Raw genomic sequence first — 16,315 nt, 5'->3', positions numbered from 1 at the left:
GGGCAAAGGACTTAAATAGATATTTTTCCAAAGAAGATACCCGAATGGCTAATAGGCACACGAGGAAATGCTGTTTCTCACCAATCTTTCGGGGAATGCAAATCAAAATCACAATGAGCCACCGCATCACGCCCCATTGAGGAACATCCTGTGCTCTGCCTATAGATTCTCTGGCTGCCCCAACATGATCGTGGCTAATGCTTCGTGGCTTGCAGGCCTGTTCCAGGATGTCATCAAGAGGACACGACCGCTGGTTGACCCATGATCTGGACTCAGCCAATCAGAGGCTCCTCCCTCCCACCCCCCCCCCCCCCAGCCACGGAATGTACTTCTGTCCGCTGTTCCCGCAGTGGGAGCTGTTCCAAGGACGTAGCCTTGACAGAGTAAGGTGTTGTTGAGACCATGTGGATGGTATACGTGACTGAGTCCAGTTTAAGATGCTGGTGGGTGGGTGGGGAGACCCACTCCTCTTGTGGCGCCCAAGACAGGGCTTGTAAGTGAGTTCCCTTGCTTATTAAACCTGCCACCTACCCATCTGGACTGGTTCGCCTCTTTCTTTGGTCTTCCCTTGTCCTCTGTGTACGGGGCCAGTTCACAAACCAACAATTAACAAGGGGCGCCTGGGTGGCTCAGTCGGTCGAGCATCCGGCTTCGGCTCAGGTCATGATCTCACGGTTTGTGAGTTTGAGCCCTGCATGGGGCTCTGTGCTGACAGCTCGGAGCCTGGAGCCTGCTTCGGATTCTGTGTCTCCCTCTCTCTCTGCCCCTTCCCCACTCACACTCTGTGTCTCTCAAAAATGAATAAACATTAAAAAAAAAAAAAGACATCATCAGTGCAGAAAGGTGGTTTTATTAAAGTACGGGGACTTTGGGGCACCTGGGTAGCTCGGTTGGTTGAGTGTTCACCTTCGGCTCAGGTCATGATCTCACAGCTCCTGAGTTCAAGCCCCGTCGGGCTCTGTGCTGATAGCTCACAGCCTGGAGCCTGCTTGGGATTCTATGTCTCTGTTTCTCTCTGCCCCTTCCCCACTCACGATCTCTCTCTCTTTCTCTCTCTCTCAAAAATAAATAAACATGAAAAAAAAAAAAAAAAGCACAGGGACTGGACCCCTGGGCAGGAAGAGCTGCACCGGGTTTGTGACTGGTGACTGATAACATACCTTCGAGTTGGGAGGAGGTTAGGGACAGGGTATGTCTCTAAAGAATTTTGGAAGCGAGGTTTCCAGGACCTTGAGGGGGCTAGCTGTTGTTAGAAAAAGGTCATTTATCACTGTTTAATAAAACCTGAGTCATATGACCCTTCAGATGTATATCAGTGGGCCCTAAGCTTGGGACGGGGTGAGATAAGGGAAGTTTCCAAAGGAATTTTTATGTGTTAAAGTAGCTTTACAGGATTCGGGGCGGGGGGGGTGGGTACTGGGCTAAAATCGCCTTTTGCCCTTAGCGAAGTATCAACTTCATAGAGGCAGCTGAGATCCTAGAGGAAGGTCACCCTGCCTGTCTCAAGGACTTGTCAATGGACTATAAATTGCAAGGACATTTAATTTCTTTTTCTTTTGCCTTTGTTCCCCACATCACACAGCGCACGGAGCTGCCGCAGTGGACCGGCCGCTACTCTGGGCAGTGCGCACCAGAGGCTGAAGCTTGGGTTAGAAAGTTGGAAGAGCTGAAGTTAGGAAGGCGGTTGTCCATGACTCTGTTGGCTTCGGGGCTCACAGCACGGTAGGAAAACAAAGTAATAATAAGTTGCAGACTTAGAATAAGTAGCGTGCCGCTGGGCAAAGCTAGGAGGGCGCAAGCCTCCCCAGATTAAGATCTGAGCACTTGTGCAAAGCCTGATTAGGACGCTAAGAGGCACAATCCCAGGGCGCCTGGGTGGCTCCGTCAGTTAAGTGTCCGACCTCAGCTCAGGTCATGATCTCACAGTGTGTGGGTTCGAGCCCCGCATGGGGCTCTGTGCTGACAACTCGGAGCCTGGAGCCTGCTTTGGATTCTGTGTCTCCCTCTCTCTCTGCCCTTTCCCCGCTCATGCTCTGGCTCTCTCTCTTTCTCTCTGTCTCAAAAATGAATAAACATTAAAAAAGAAAAATTTAAGAGCTACAATCCCTGGGAAAGTGACGAGAGGAAAGGGGAGGATGTTGTGGCGCCTGACAATGAGATGGGCCCCGTGCCCCATACCGTTGGAGCCTTAAAACAAAGGAAAATGTTAAATAGTGATTCCCCTAGACTGCTGATAATAGAGAAATGTGTCCCAAAACTACTAGCAATTCTTTCCCAGTCCCTTGATGATGTAAATCTTATCATGCCTTTGCCATGTAAGCACTGCCCAGAATTGCATAAGACTGAGGGGAAAAGTGGGGGAAAAGGCTTTTTAAAACACAGTCCGCTGGGGGGTGCCTGGCTGGCTTGGTTGGTGGAGCACACGACTCTTGCTCTCTGGGTTATAGGTTCAAGCCCCACCTTGGGTGTAGAGATGATTTAAAAATAAAATCTTTAAGGGGCACATGGGTGGCTCAGTCCGTTGAGTGACTTTGGCTCAGGTCATGATCTCATGGTTTGTGAGTTCGAGCCCTGAGTCGGGCTCTGTGCTGACGGTTCAGACCCTGGAGCCTGCTTTGGATTCTGTGTCTCCTCTCTCTGCCCCTCCCCAACGTGTGCTCTGTTTCTCTCTGTCTCTCAAAAATAAATAAATGTAAAAAAAATTTTTAGGGGCACCTGGGTGGCTCAGTCGGTTAAGTGGCCGACTTCGGCTCAGGTCATGATCTCACAGACTGTGAGTTCGAGCCCCACGTCGGGCTCTGTGCTGACAGCTCAGAGCCTGGAGCCTGTTTGAGATTCTGTGTCTCCCTCTTTCTGACCCTCCCTCGTTCATGCTGTGTCTCTCTCTGTCTCAAAAATAAATAAACATTAAAAAAAATTTTTTTTAGATAAAAATAAAATCTTGAAAAATAAATAAAATACAGGCTGCCACAGAAGCTCCCTCGCTAGTCCACAGCCTCCAGAAGATTACTCATCAAGGGCTGAGGTTCTGGAATGGTAGACAGGATGGGGTCTCTGTCTACACGTTTATGCACATCTATAGATGTATGCTATGTAAATGTGGTTTTCCTCCCTCCACGGGTTTCCTTTTGGCCACGGGTGGTGCCAAAATTAATTTGTAAAAGAGCTCTATTTAATTGGCTTAAAGAAAAATAAGCTTCAGTATCAACGGTGTGCTTACGTAAAAGCAAAATGTAATTTTCTCTCTGCTAAAGGGACAGTTTTCTTGGACCAGCGCTCTGTTCTCGATGGGATTATGAAAGTTTTGTTTTGTTTTGTTTTGTTTTTACCTAGGTAATCTGCCTGGAAAACAGATTCCAAGTCTTATCAAAATAATCTCCGGTGCCTCTTGCTGTCTTTTTCAGGTCTTTGATGACTTAAGAAAACGGATTCTTCTCTATTAAAAGAACTAAGTGTTTTTACAATTATGTAACTTACTCTCATTGTCACTCTGGTTAAATGAATAACTAAGGATCGTTTCACAGTGACCTATGATCCTCTTTAATCATGTGCTTTAGAACCTTTTGATATTTTTGACAAACTTCCCCCAAATCATATCTAAATCCAAGTCTTGTTAACCTTGAACTAACTCTGGGATTTTCCAGATGGTCCCTGGAACATCTCAAAAGGTGTGTTCTGTCTCCTTATAAAAGAGAGATATTAAACTAATTAGGATTCTTTTTATGTTTTAAATTACATGGGAGGGGCGCCTGTTTGGCTCAGTCTGTAGGGCATGTGACTCTTGACCTCAGGGTTGTGGGTGTAGAGATTACTTAAAAATAAAATCTTTAAAAAATAAAAATAAGGGGCGCCTGGGTGGCTCAGTCGGTTGGGCGGCCGACTTCGGCTCAGGTCATGATCTCGCGGTCCGGGAGTTCGAGCCCCACGTTGGGCTCTGTGCTGACAGCTCGGAGCCTGGAGCCTGTTTCAGATTCTGTGTCTCCCTCTCTCTGACCCTCCCCCGTTCATGCTCTGTCTCTCTCTGTCTCAAAAATAAATAAATGTTAAAAAAAATTTTTTTAAAAAATAAAAAATAAAATAAATTACATGGGAAACAGTGCAGATAGGAAGTGATGCTAAACTCTCTTTGTATTTGTATGAAATTCCTAAAACTGATAGGTCCTGGTCTAGTGTTATCAGTCTTAATTTTAAAATGTATGTCACAGGGTGACAGTCGGGTGGCTCAGTCGGTTAAGCATCTGACTTCGTGGGTTCGAGCCCCAAGTCGGACTCTGTGCTGACAGCTCAGAGCCTGAAGCCTGCTTTTGGCTTCTGTGTCTCCCCCTCTCTCTGCCCCTCCTCTACTCGTGCTCTGTCTCTATCTATCTCTCTCTCTCTCAAAAATAAATAAACATTAAAAAAACCCAGCAGATTAAATTACTAACAGGTAAAACCACCCTGGCTGGGTGAACTAAATACTCTCCCCAGGCGTTAATACATTTGAATGACCAACCAGTAGGACTTGTTGCCTCATATGCCAGACTAGACACCCCTGCTGAGACATCCGACACCACAAAGGCATGGAAGTCATGGGAAACAGCCATTGTCCCAATTCTCACTGCAGGTCGACATGCTTGGCTGCTGAGAACACCGAACCCTATCACACCGGAAAGAGGCATTCTCTGCGTTCTCTACTGGAACTTGCGATGAGACATCCCCCAGGATGGGGAGGTTAGTTCGAATCCCTGAATGAGGGGGGATCCCCTCAATCTCCACTGGGTCCCACCAACCCGCTGCAAGCGGGACCTGTGGAAATGTGTTATACCCGGAATGGAGCACGCCCCCTTGAGAGAAGGTGGGGGTCCTGGTCTGGCCCACCCAGCCCCCGGTCCATCTCTTCACACCTGACAGTGCTGCCTCTCCTGGCCAACGCGTAGGGTATGTACAACCAGGTCAAGTTCCTAAAACCGCCAGCCTCCCTCTCCTCAAGGCCAGGTGGTCATGTCTTTCCACTGGTACCATTGTTTGGCGGCCATCTTTGTTCCCTCGGTTGGGCAGGAGGACGTTATTTTGTTTTTATTTTTTTAATGCCTATTTTAATTTTTTTGAGAGAGAGACGGAGCGCTAATAAGAGAGGGGCAGAGAGAGAGGGAGACACAGAATCCGAAACAGGCTCCAAGCTCTGAGCTGTCAGCACAGAGCCCGATGTGGGGCTCGAACCCATGAGCCACGAGATCATGACCTGAGCCGATGTCGGACGCTCAACCTACTGAGTCACCCAGGCGCCCCTGGTCAGGAGGACATTATAGCACACACAGAAGCCCTTACTAAAGTCACCCAGCAAATCTTGAACGATAGCCAACAAAGCCTGTCTTTACTGAACCCTAAAATCTTTCTAATGAGGAAAGCTGTCCGCCAAAACAGAATGGCCTTGGACATGATCACTGCTTGGCAAGGAGACACCTGTGTCATTTTCCAAACAGAACATTGTGTGTTCCCATCCGATAAGGCAGCTAGCACATCGTCTTTATTAAATCACATGGGGACACAGGTGAACACCTGCAGCAACCTGACCCCTGGCCTGGGAGACTTTATAAATCAGTGGGGGGTGGGGGGGGTATGTGTAAGATTGTAAGAGTCGGTCATGAGGGGTGGAGGATGGGGGGACGTCACACAGGACAGGACTGCTGGTTGACCCATGATCTGGACTCAGCCAATCAGAGGCTCCTCCCTCCCTCCCCCGACCACGGAATGTACCTCTGCTCACTGTTCCCACAGTGGGAGCTGTTCCAAGGACGTAGCCTTGACAGAGTAAGGCGTTGAGACCATGTGGATGGTATACATGACTGAGTCCAGTTAAGGTCTCTGTATAAACTTGAAGATTCTGGGGGTGCCCGGGTGGCTCAGGCAGTTGCGCGGCCGACTTCAGCTCAGGTCATGATCTCACAGCTCGTGAGTTCGAGCCCCGCATCGGGCTCTGTGCTGACAGCTCGGAGCCTGGAGCCCGCTTCGGATTCTGTGTCTCCCTCTCTCTCTGCCCCTAACCAACTCGCAGTCTGTCTGTCTATCTCAAAAGTAAATAAACATTAAAAAAAATTTAAAAGCCAACTTTAAGATTCTGGAGGGTGGGTGGGGAGACCCACTCCTCTTGTGGCGCCCAAGACAAGGCTCGTAAGTGAGTTCCCTTGCTTATTAAACCTGCCACCTACCCATCTGGAGTGGTCCGCCTCTTTCTTTGGTCCCCCCTTGTCCTCTGTGTGTAGGGGCCAGTTTTGCGAACCAACAATGTCACAACCTCAGGTGGTGAAGACTGCACGACCCCCAGTCCCTTTTTACTCAGAGATAAGAGGCTTTGCCCGAGGCCAACGCAGCTAGGAAATGGCAGAGCCGGGATTCGGACCCAGGTCATCCATCTCCTGAGCACCTGTGTGCTCCGAACCTCTACACCATGTCACCTGTGCTTTGAGAGCATCTAAGTCAACCGTCGTCTCCCCCCAAGGACAGGAAGTTTTGTGTGCCTTCTGCGCAGCTGAATTCCCAGTGCTTAGGACAGGGCGAGGCACGGAGCAGTACCCGATAGATACCCGTTAAAGGAAGGAATGAACAAATTCAGAAAGAGACTCATTTTCACCAGTTGTTGATGATGGTGGGGGTGGTGGCGGTGATGAAGAAATAAATGACATGGGGTACAATGACTTGGGGAAAATCGCTCGGCAGCTTCCTAAAAAGTTAGATGCGTAACTCCCATATATGACCCAGGCATCCACTCCTAGGGGTACACGCTGGAGAAATGACAGCCGATGTTCACACAAAGACTTGTACACCAGTGTTCAAAGCACTCCTATTTGTAATGGCCCCAAACTGGAAGCCACCCCAATGTCCAACCAACAGGTGACTCAATAAACCAACTGGGGTGACTTAACCTGTCCCACGCAATGGCCTAGTTCCACACGCACGGATCTCAAAACAATGATGCCGGGTGGAAAAACAACAACAACAACAAAAAAGCCAGACGTGGGAATACATACTACATAAATTGCATTCCAGAAAATGCAAACTAACCAATGGTGACAGAAAGCGGATCTGTCTTTGCGCGGGGCGGAGTGTGTGCGGAGGAGGCCTATGGGTGGAGGCTTTACCAAGAAGCATGAAGAAATTCGGGAACGATGGATGTGTTCATTCTCACCATCATGATCTTTTCTTTTTTTTTTTTTTTTTAACATTTCACATTATTTTTTAAGAGACAGCGAGCAGGGGAGAGGCAGAGAGAGAGAGAGAGAGAGAGAGAGCAGGGGAGGGACAGAGAAAGAGAGAGAGGGAGAGAGAGAGAGAATCCCAAGCAGGCTCCATGCTGTCAGCACACAGCCAGACAGAGGACTCGATCCCGCGGACTGTGAGATCACGACCCGAGCCAAAATCAAGAGACGGATGCTTAAGCAACTGAGCCACCCAGGTACCCCTCACAGGTTTATATATAACCCAACATTCATCAACTTGTATGCTTTAAATATATGTGCTTGCTTGTGTGTCACTTATAAGTGGTGGGGGGGGGGGGGGGAAGTGTCACAACTGTTTAATGTAACTGAGAACTTTTCCTCTACTGGGCTGGCTTCACTCATTAGCCCCTGAGGGCACCTGAACTTTCTATCTGAAACCCAACAGACCTTGAAGCTACTTCCGCTCAGAGCCCTGAAGAGGCTTTAAAAAAAAGAAAAGAAAAGAGAGCTGACCTATTTCTGCTCTCGGGCCTGTCACATTTCTCTCTGGAGCCCTGGAGCCCCCAGGGGACCCATTTCTTGAATGGGGGGAAGAGAAAAAGGAGAATATGCACAGGGCGGGGGGGGGGGGGGTCCAGCAGATGGGAATATGGTTGGCTCTGCCCCCCTTCCAGGCACAGAGAAGGTGGAATGGGGGGGTGAAGACTCAGGAGGGGGGGACGCCGTGGGAAGGTGGCTGTGGTCGGGAAGCAAGAAGGAGGTCACTGCTGAGAGCAAGGATGAGAAAGGTCTTGTGGGGTGGAGGAGAAGTCATTTGGGAGAGTCAGGGGAACTGGGACACAGACCAACCTGCTGAGCAGCACTGTGGTTCCACTCCAAGCGGGCGAGCATGAGTCTAAGGCAAGGCTATGGGGCGCCTGGAAGGCTCGGTCGGTTAAGCATCCGACTTCAGCTCAGGTCGTGATCTCACAGCTTGTGGGTTCGAGCCCCGCCTCGGGCTCTGTGCTGACAGCTCGGAGTCTGGAGCCCGCTTCGGATTCCGTGTCTCCCTCTCTCTCGGCCCCTCCCTCGCTCATGCTGTCTCTCTCAAAAATAAACATGTTAAGGCAAGGCCAGTTACCACGGTTGTGTATTTTTCTCCACCCACATTCAGCCGCACAGGTGGAGCCTTAGATCTAATAAGGAATGTAGTTTCAACAGATGAATATGGTGAGGCAGAGAGGGGTGCAGAGAGTGTGTGTGAGGGGGTGATCATCATCTGTTGGTCAAGGAATTTAATCTCTGTAAAGATATGAGGGGGCTGAGGGGTAGAGGAAAATTGGGAGGGTCAGCGAACTGTTGGAGTTGAGGTTTTGGAGGGAATGAACTAGAAAGACAGGCTACGATGGGCGGTGAGTGAGATGCGTGAAGCTGAAGTTCTCAGAGGCTGCGGTTACAGAGACAAGGTGTAGGGGCGCCCATGGGAGGGAGGGGCTGGGGGGGAGGACAAGGTCCCTGGGGAAGAGGAGGTCTTGGAACCAAGAGGCCAGGATGGTTCGAGGGTCACCTGCCTGGGTGCGGAAATCACAGAGAATGATGAGAGGCAGCATGGAAGCCAGTGAACTGGGAGCCGAAGTCATGGAGAATTTGCATTCAACTGATGAATACAAATGTGGTACGTCCCTACAGCGGAATATTATTTGGCCACCAAAAGGGAGGATGGACATCCCATAACATGGGCGAGCCTTGAGCGCAACAGGTCACATGTTTTATGATTCCATTTATACGGCAAATCCATAGAGACAGAAAGTAGGTTCGTGGTTGCTATGGGTTGAAGGCAGGTGATTGCTAAAGGATGTGGAGTTTCTCTGGGGAGTGATCAAAAAAGTTCTGGAATTAGACAGTGGTGATCTTTGCCCAACCTCGTGAATAAAAACCACGAAGTTGTATTCTCTAAAAGAGTGGCTGTATCTCAATAAAAACGCTTTTTTTTTTTTTTAAATCTGATCTGGTTTTGTTTTTCATTCTTGATCACAACACTTTCGCTTACAACGTTAAGGTGAATCTGAAGTTTGTAATTTCTGGAAATTCTCACCTGGCTCTTGGAAAGAGTTGGGTCTACACTTTCGGTCTTCGTCAGCAGGAAGGATACCTAATGCTGCAGCTATCCACTGGAAAGGACCTGGGTACAGAAGAGCCCCAGCACAGCCTCTGAGTCCTGCCCAAAGCACCAGAGAATCCAAAATGACACAGTTGCGCCGAGGAACGCGGCCTGATCACCTGGGATCGGGTCGCCTGGGGAAACCGCACAGGGGCTGGATGTGCACCGCTGCAGGCAGGACAGACCACTGCCTCCAGCCACCTATGCGCCGTGTCCTCTGACCAAGCGGCCACCAATGGGAACTCAAGGCACCAGCCACGTCAGGGTCAACATCAACAGGCCAGCCCCTTGTCACTCTCGTGGTTCTTTTTTCCAGGCCAGCGTCCGCATCCCCACCATGTCCCGCTGGAGGCCACACACCTGTCCCCATCACCTCTCCGAACTCGTCTCCTCTCACACACGCCACCACTGTTCTACCGGGTGACACTTCAGTTCTCACTTCAGGGCTTCTGTGTTTGTGGTTCCCCTCTGCCTGGAACGTGTCTTCCCCCAGCCATTCCAATGGCATGTGAACACGCACGCGCGCGCTCACACACACCCAACAGACTCACTTTCAACAAGATAAAGTAAACGTAGGGGTGCCTGGGTGGCTCAGTCGGTTGAGCGTCCGACTTCAGCTCGGGTCATGATCTCGCAGTTCGTGGGTTCAAGCCCCGCGTCGGGCTCCGTGCTGACAGCTCGGAGCCTGGAGCCTGCTTCGGATTCTGTGTCTCCCCCTCTCTCTGCCCCCTCCCCACTCATGCTCTGTCTCTGTCTCCCAAAATTAACGTTAAAAAAAAATTTTTTTTTAACTGGAGAAGGCAGCTACGTCAGCATGGAGAGGGAAAGTCACAGCCTTGATGAGGTTTTGGGGTGATGGTGGGGGGGGGGGGTCCGGAGCCAATGACCAAGAAATAATTCTTAAACGCATCTTTGGTGCAAAAACGTGGTTTTATTAAAGCACGGGAACAGGACCCATGGGCAGAACGAGCTGCGCTGGGGTTATGAAGAGTGACTGCTTATATACTAAGGAGTTGGGGGAGGTAAAGGCAAAGGGAGGCTTCCAGAAGGATTTGCTCTGCTAAAGAGGACTCCTAAGATACCTGCAGCCTCGCTATTGTCCAGCTAAGGTTGTTTCCCTCTACTAAGGCATTAACTTTAGGACAGGACGGTACAGGGTCCCTGGAGAAACGTTCTAGTCTGTATTTGCCTCCAGTATTTGTCAATGGGCTACGGGTAATGAGGAAATTTAATTTTACCTGCCATTTCCTCCTTGCCTTCATTCCCCACATCACTATGGAGGGGTGATGCTGGGGCTTGAGGAAACTGAGTCTATAGGTTTCTGGAGATTAAGCTATTGATAAGATTGCCTTCTTCTTGTAATTTACCAAGACGTTTGTAAACTGATGTCCTGTAAGACGGTGATCTCTATCAGTTAGTCATTTGTTTTCTTTCCTTGCCTTTGTCCTGGGACAGCCAAGAGTGCCTGAGGAATAGCACACACCTCCCACCTGGGGGGACAGGGGTGCGCTAGCTTTCCCACTGTCCTCAGCCCGCCCCTCGCTCTCTCATCATCCTCAAATGCTCGTACTGGAAAGGAAGAAAACCTTTGAATTAACGCGTTTTCCCAACAGAAGAAGTGTTGAGAGAGAACAGCAGAAGAAACCCAAAGAAAGAAGGAAATAATGTAATAATGAAGAGTCATTAATACAATACAATGTACATTCTCTCTGAGACAGCACTTCTAGGCATATACCTGAGAGACACTCGCCTCTGTGGAAAGTAACGTTTGCCCCAGGCTGGTCATTACAGCACCGCTGGTGGTCGCCAGAAGCCTGGGAACAAATTCAGTGGCTACTCGTTAGACCCAAGGAAAACTACCCAGACGTCAGAAAGAATGAGACCCTCTCCTTTACTGCCAGTGGGAATAGATATCGCAGTTTGGAAAACAATTTGACATTCTCCAATAATGTTGACGGGAGATGAACATGTGAGCCTGCGACACCCCCCCCCCCATATGCCCTGGAAACTCTTACCCAGGTGCAGAAGACACTACTAGAAGGTTAAAGCAGCGTTTTCTTGTTCGTTTGATTGTTTCTTCACAGTACTCCTCGCCCACCATACTTCATTTACCAAACAAATGGCCCCACCATCAAGGAAGACTATCATGCTTACAATAGCAAATACGGAGGTGGGAGTAGGGGTGGAAGGCTAGCTTTAAGACATCTGAAAAAATCACGGCTTGGGCGAAAATGCTACTTCTGGGCACCTCGTCCGTCAGAAAGGTCTCAACGTTGACACCGTCTCTCTACATTTTCTAAGTGTATCCCTGTGTAGTTTTAACAGCGCTAACAGCCCTTAACATCACTGATTTTTAGGGGTGCCTGGGTGGCTCAGTCGGTTAGGCGGCCGACTTCGGCTCAGGTCATGATCTCGCGGTCCGTGAGTTCGAGCCCCGCGTCGGGCTCTGGGCTGACGGCTCAGAGCCTGGAGCCCGTTTCAGATTCTGTGTCTCCCTCTCTCTCTGACCCTCCCCCATTCACGCTCTGTCTCTCCCTGTCTCAAAAATAAATAAACGTTAAAAAAAAATTTATTAAAAAAAGATCACTGATTTTTACCAAGGAGGTGGGTCAAGAAGCTCAGTCAGCCAAAATCAGAAAAGACTTAGGTCTTGGAGGGAGCCAAGTTCTAGGAAAATGTGTCACATCAATCCTTGTTTTCGGTTCTTTTACTATTTATGTTAAAGCGGAAGAGACAACCAACGCAAGAAAGGGGGATCCATCCTGAATGTCCTCCTAGTGGCTAGATTATGACTTCAAAGTGGGTCGAGCTTGTGAGAAATCAACACAGTGACAGGTCAGAACCAAAAAGAAGGCCCTTCCTGGGCCATCACAGTACCCCTACCTCATGATGGGTTGAAATTGCTTCTAGGGGAGCAGCACTGGCTGCCAACAGCAACAGTCCTTCTCAACTTTGGTCATGGCCGACCTCTGTCCCAAATCCCACTCTGCCTTTATCTTGAAGTATCTAGGAGAGACCAAGCATTTCTTCCTTAGAACCAAATATCGAGGAACCACCCAAACGCCCACTATCAGTAGAATTGATAAATTGTGGTACATCATACGACGGAACGTTACATAGCACTGAATTAACTAAGAGGTATTTGGGGGGTGCCTGGGTGGCTCAGTTGGTTCAGCGTCCAACTCCTGATTTCGGCTCAGGTCATGATCCCGGGGTTGTGGGATTGAGCCCCGAACCAGGCTCTGCACTGATCGTGGAACCTGCTTAAAATTCTCTCTCTCTCCCTCTTCCCCTCTCCCCAACTCACGCTCTCTCTCTCTCTTTCTCTAAAACAAACAAACAAAGACCATCAGAGATGAGTCTCAAAAACATAATACAAACAATATGATTTCATTTTTATTAGGGCTCCAAGCTGGGAAAACAAACCATAGACTGTTCTGGAGTACATAAAACCATAAACAAAAGCGAGAACACTATAGAGACAAAATTCAGGATAGCAATTATGTCTGAGTGCAGAGATGGTGGATGTGGTCGAACAGGGACATGGAGAGCACCCCAAGATGCCGCTAATGTTTTATTTGTTAAGCTGAGTGCTCACTATCTGGGTGTTTCGTTACAATTTTTAAGCAAGGCTTTGGTTCCATATAGTGTCTCATAAAACTTCTAGGAGCAAAACCAGAAAACAATGAAGCAACTCTTATATATATGAATAGTAAATGACCTTCATAAAAAGGTTAAGCATCCGACTTCGGCTCAGGTCACCATCTCGCAGTTGGTGAGTTCGAGCCCCACGTCGGGCTCTGTGCTGATGGCTCAGATCCTGGAGCCTGCTTCGGGTTCCGTGTCTCCCTCTCTCTCTCTCTGCCCCTCCCCTGCTGGCACTCTGTCTCTCTCTCTCTCTCAGAAATAAATAAACCTTAAAAAATTTTTTAAAAAGGAAATTTTAACATATGAAGGAGTTTTGATTAGGTGACGATCCCTCAACTCAGAATACTTAATGTATTTTGCTCAGGACACCACTAAACAAACATGTTACCACTAAACTATCAACTACACAATATTATGCAATAAAGTGTACTTTTTGCTGAAGTCACCCAACTTCTTCCACTTACATACCCACTATCTTTTTAAAAATTTTTTAAACAACATTTATTTATTTTTGAGAGGTAGAGAGAGACAGAGCACAAGCGAGGGAGGGGCAGAGAGACAGGAAGACACAGAATCCGAAGCGGGCTCCAGGCTCTGAGCTGTCAGCACAGAGCCGACCCGGGCCCGAACCCGCGAACCACGAGATCATGACCTGAGCAGAAGTCGGACGCCTACCTGACCGAACCACCCAGGCACCCCAGGTGTGTGTCAATGGTGTTTTGGGCTTGATTTGATTTCTCATTTAAATTATTGGTGAAATAATTGATTACTAGATGTAAAACCAGTATGGACTTTGGTTATACAATAAAGTGTCAATTCATTGGTAATCTCAATTATTTCAGGTATACCTTACTAACAAAAATATTAGTGGACTCAGCATAAAATTTTGTAGTACTGCCCAGCCTGTGAATTTTGTTCTGTATCTTGAGTAAATTTATGATAATGTTCTTGTGAGCTATCGACAAAATACGTGTACTTTTGTGAACTATGAACTTTCTAATTAAACTTTATTTTTTTAAATGTTTATTTATTTTTGAGAGAAACAGAGAGAGAGAGAGAGAGAGAGAGAGAGAGAGAGAGAGAGAGGCAGAGAATCCTAAGCAGGCTCCAAGCCGCTAGCACAGAGCCCGACGTAGGGCTCGAACTCACAACCCATGAGATCATGGCTCGAGTGGAAATCAAGTCAGACGCTTAACTGACTGAGCCACTCAGGTGCCCCCTAATGAAATTTTACATGCGATGTGATATTTACAGGAATGATACTTTGTGTAAACTATCAAATGTCAGTATTTTATTACAATTTTATTATCAAATGTATATTATCACTAAATGAACTTTGATTTTAAAAACCAAATTAGCTTTAGTTGTATGTGATGTTTTACAAATAGACTTGTATAAAAGCTAAAAAAAAAAAAAAGACATTTTGGCGGCTGAGAAAAAAGGTTACAGGCCAGGGGAACCCCCCCCCCCCAGCCCCACCGCCAGCCGCAGGTGTTTGAGAGCAGGTACGCGTGTCCCCAACTATCACTGATGTGGACGACTGGTCCTGGGAGGCCATGGGACAGGTCTGCGTCAAAGGGAGAGAAAGATTCTCTTTCCAAAAGCGGTATCTCACGGTGGAGAGAGCACCAAAAGGAGCTGGGGCCCTTGGCCGTCACTGTGAGCTCTGCAGTGGGGATGATTTTGAATCACGGGGAGATGTGACCCCTCAGCCTGTTCTGTGGGCTCTATTTTCTTTTTAAAAAAAATTTTTTTAACGTTTTATTTATTTTTAAGACAGGGAGAGACAGAGCATGAACAGGGGAGGGTCAGAGAGAGGGAGACACAGAATCTGAAACAGGCTCCAGGCTCTGAGCTGTCAGCACGGAGCCCGACGCGGGGCTCGAACTCACGGACCACGAGATCATGACCTGAGCCGAAGTCGGCTGCTTAACCAACTGAGCCACCCAGGCGCCCCTGTGGGCTCTTTTCAAACCAGATCCACAACTGGCCCACTTCAGCCCCTCCACGGCCCCACCCAGATCCCATCCACCTTCTTCTCCAGACTGTTCCACCAAACCAGCCCCCTCCCTGTCTTCCTGGCTCCTGTCGCACCTCCTGCGGTGTGTTTCCCACGCCCACACCATGCAGCCACAGGGCTCTTGTGAAGGCCTGAGCCAGGTCAGGGTCCTCCCCTGCTGGGAAGCCTCAAGTAGCCCCACCTGAGATTAAAAGTCAAAGTCCTCCCCAAGCCCATGGGGCCCCTCAGTCCTCTCTAGGACTGTCCCCTTCTCTCACCTCTCTGGCAACATCGCTTATCATGTCCCCCCCCCACCCCCATTCTACGCCACAAAGCTGATTCCTGAAACACACCAGGCACATTTTCACCTCAGGGCCTTTGCACTGTTCCCTCTGCTCGGAATGCTAATTCCCTGCTTCAGGCCTTTGCCAGAATGTTGCCTTCTTGGTGAGGCTTTCTCTTAATACCCTTTCGAGCAAACTGCCCTCATACACTCCTCATCCTCCTTCCGTTTTAATTTCTGAATAATAGTTATCATCATATGATATAATGTCTTACTTAAGTATTTCACTAGAATATAACCCCCAGGAGGGGCGCCTGGGTAGCTCAGTCAGTTGAGCCTCTGACTCTTGGTTTTGGCTCAGGTCATGATCTTGGGGAGACAGAGCCCCATGTTGGGCTCCACGTCAGCGCCTGCTTGAGATTCTCCCTCTCTCCTCTGTTTATCCGTCCCCTTCCCCCATGTGCTGTCTCTCAAAGTAAATGACAAATGTTAAAAAGAAAAAAAAAAAAAGAGGGGTGCCTGGGTGGCTCAGTGGGTTGAGTATCCGACTCTGGATTTCGGCTCAGGTCATGATCTCATGGTTTGTGGGTTTGAGCATCACGGCAAGCTCCACGCTGACAGTGCAGAGCCTGCTTGGGATTCTCTCTCTCCCTCTCTCTCTCTGCCCCTTCCTTGCTCACAGGCGCATTCTCTCTCTCAAAATAAATCAACTTAAAAACAAATAAAATTTTAAAAAGAATGTAATCAACAAAGCCAAACTATATAGTCAACTATAGCCAAATTATGGAAAGAGCCCAAATTTCCATCAACCGATGAACGGATAAAGAAAATGTTACACGGGGCACCTGGGTGGCTCAGTCGGTTGAGCATCCGCCTTTGGCTCAGGTCATGATCTTGCGGTTGACGAGTTTGAGCCCCGCGTCGGGCTCTGTGCTGATGGCCCGGAGCCTGGAGCCTGCCTCGGATTCTGTGTCTCCCTCTCTCTCTGCCCCTCCCCCGCCCATGCTCTGTCTCTCTCTGTCTCAAAAATAAATAAACATTAAAAAAAT

General features: G+C 48.6%; 1 long non-coding RNA gene across 1 annotated transcript; it reads left to right on the top strand.

Moving 5' to 3' along the window:
• Positions 1-7,106, top strand: LOC128313225 (uncharacterized). The gene is made up of 3 exons (XR_008293610.1): positions 1-493; positions 1,583-1,722; positions 4,604-7,106. It is a non-coding gene; the product is annotated as an uncharacterized LOC128313225 (long non-coding RNA).
• Positions 7,107-16,315: the final 9,209 nt, after the last annotated feature.

The sequence above is a fragment of the Acinonyx jubatus genome, chromosome E2, assembly GCF_027475565.1.
Source record: "Acinonyx jubatus isolate Ajub_Pintada_27869175 chromosome E2, VMU_Ajub_asm_v1.0, whole genome shotgun sequence".
Taxonomy (NCBI): Eukaryota; Metazoa; Chordata; class Mammalia; order Carnivora; family Felidae; genus Acinonyx; species Acinonyx jubatus.
The sequence above is the reverse complement of the archived record's forward strand: the minus strand, read 5'-3'. Positions and strand labels throughout refer to the sequence as shown.